Source organism: Pongo abelii, chromosome 5 (assembly GCF_028885655.2).
Source record: "Pongo abelii isolate AG06213 chromosome 5, NHGRI_mPonAbe1-v2.0_pri, whole genome shotgun sequence".
In the NCBI taxonomy this organism is placed as follows: domain Eukaryota; kingdom Metazoa; phylum Chordata; class Mammalia; order Primates; family Hominidae; genus Pongo; species Pongo abelii.
Genome location: NC_071990.2, coordinates 5,862,341 through 5,864,977, shown reverse-complemented (window position 1 = coordinate 5,864,977; position 2,637 = coordinate 5,862,341). Strand labels below are relative to the sequence as shown.

The 2,637-nt window shown below is 47.6% G+C and overlaps 1 pseudogene; it reads right to left on the bottom strand.

The window, feature by feature from the left end:
- Positions 1–430: 430 nt before the first annotated feature.
- On the bottom strand, positions 431–2,037 carry LOC100435997 (pyruvate kinase PKM-like; annotated as a pseudogene).
- Between the last annotated feature and the right edge of the window lie 600 nt (positions 2,038–2,637).

Genomic DNA, 2,637 nt, shown 5'->3' with positions numbered 1-2,637 from the left:
CAGGGTCTGCTTAAACTGGAACTACTGCCCCGTGCCCTAAGGTCCCTAACTCTCGCTGGCTGTTTCCTGACCCCAGGACAGGGTTGGGAGTCCTCTGGGCATCCATTTTCTAAAGCAACTGAACAGAGTACACAGAGGAAAGGAAGCTGTCACCCTCTTGCCATACACTCTGGGGGCCTCTGTTCTGCATTCCTCCTTCTTCCCTTGCTTGGGTGGGGCCACATGATGGGCAGCCAGGCTCTGGGCTGTCCCACCACAGCAGGCTCTAAAAACAGCTATATTTCAGCAAGGCATAAATCTTCTTCCCTGGTGTTGCAGCCCACCAGTCCCACACTACAGCTCAGAGTGAGCTCTATAAGTGTTGCTGGCCTAATGGATGCGTTGGAGGAAGGGGGTGGGACAGGGGCTGGAGGAAGGGCTCTGGAGTCCATCACAGCACAGGAATAACATGCATCGTGCTGGAGAAGCCAGAGCCAGGGTGTCACCAGGTCAGCACAATGACCACATCATCTTTGAAAAAGCCTCAGGCCTTACCAACATTCATGGCCAAGTTCACTCAGAGGTCCACATCCTCAGCCTAGGGCTCCTGGATGGGGTCCTTATACAGCATAGGGAAGATACCTTGGTACAGGTGGGCCTGGCGAGCTGCCCAGCGATTCCATGTCACAACAATCATGGGGTCACGTGGGCAGTATCTGGCCACCTGGTGGGTATACCTGCAGACTTGGTGAGGACGATTATGGCCCCACTGCAGCACTTGAAGGAGGCCTCCACAGTGCCCATGGCAGTAGCTTCTGTGGGGTCGCTGGTAATGGGTGCCAGGTGGCAGAACTCCTCAAATAATTGCAAGTGGTAGATGGTGGCCTCTGCCTCACAGGCAATCAGGTGCTGCATGTGCACAGCCTCCAGGGGATAGACCCCTTTGGCTGTTTCTCTAGACAGCACAATGCAGTCAGCTCCCACCAGACCTGCATTGGCCACACCACTGCCCTCAGCCCAAGTGGGGTGGAGCTTCTTGATCACATCCTCCAGCATCTGAGTGGCAAGATGACAGGTTTCCCAGCTTGGTTGCACCGCCCAATCATCATCCTCTGAGCAAGGAAGACCTTCTCTGCAGGAATCTCATCTCAATGGCTTGTGGTGGATCACCACGAGCTACCATAATCCCATCACTGGCCTCCAGGATTTCATCAAACCTCCAATCCCCATCATGACTCTCAGTTTTGCTGATTATCTTGATGTTCTTTCCTTTCTCTCCCAAGATCTTCCTAACTTCATGGACATCAGATGTCTTGCAGATGAATGACGAAAACATCGTATTGACATCTTGCTTGCCCCCAAACTTCAGGTCCTGGATGTCCTTCTCCAACATGGCAGGCAGGTCCACAGCAGCCCCAGGAAGGTTCACATCCTTCTTGCTGCCCAAGGAGCCACCATTTTGCACCTCTGTCACCAGAAAGTCAGCATCCTTCTGCTTCACTTGGAGAGAAATTAGCCCATCATCCACATAGATCTTGCAGTCCACTTCCACCACGTTGCAGATGTTCTTGTAGTCCAGCCTCAGGATGTTCTCTTACACTTTTCCATGTAGGTATTATCCAGCGTGAACTTGAGAGTGGCTCCCTTCTTCAGCTCCACCTCTGCAGTGCCGCTGCCCTTGATGGGCCCAGTTGGGATCTCAGGTCCTTTAGTGTCCAGAGCCACAGCAATGGGCTGGTAGAGGATGGAGTCAGAAGCAAAGCTTTCCATGGCTGTGCGCACGTTCTTGATGGTCTCTGTATGGTACTCCTGAGTTCCATGAGAGTTCAGATGAGCCACATTCATTCCAGACTTAATCGTTTTCTTCAGCATCTCTAACGATGGGGAAGCTGGGCCCATAGTACAGATGATGCCAGTGCTCCAGGCTGTGATGGGTGGCGAGTCAGTGTCCAGGCAGCACATGTACTCCAAGAATGTGTCAGCCATGGCTGCGTGCAGCTGCTGGGTCTGAATGAAGGCAGCCCTGGCTTCACTATGGGGCTTCAACATGGCTTCTGAGGTCCTCTAGTGCTGACCGACTTGGGCTACGCTGCAAACGCAGAGAGGTCAGGAGCCCCGGGATGCACAGCTGCTGTGCCCACTTTCATTTCTAATTATAGAAATTTGAGTGGTCTTTTTTCCTTAATTCATGTAGCTAAAGGTTTGTCAATTATGTTGATCTTTTCAAATAACCAACTTTTGATTTTGTTGATTTTTCGTATTATTTTTCTATTTTCTAGTTCATTTATCTCTGCTCTAGTTTTTCTTAAGGAAAATATATTTTTAAAACATAAATTAGCTTTTTTTATTGTTAGTTACTAACTTTGAAAGTTTTATTCTTTTTTAAGGAAAATATATTTTTAAAAACATAAATTAGTTTTCTTTATTGTTAGCTACTAATTTTGAAAGTTTTATTCTGCACATGGTAACATGGTACACAATTATTTTTAACAATTTCAATCTCCACAAATGCTTGTGTTTGAAAATCATCTTGTTCTTCTTCTCTAAATCCTTATGCAGTTGGAATCTATTTTATTATTTTAACTTTATTTTTTATCTTATTTTATTTTATTAAAGATTCCGGGGTTCCATGTGCAAGTTTGTTACACAGATATATTG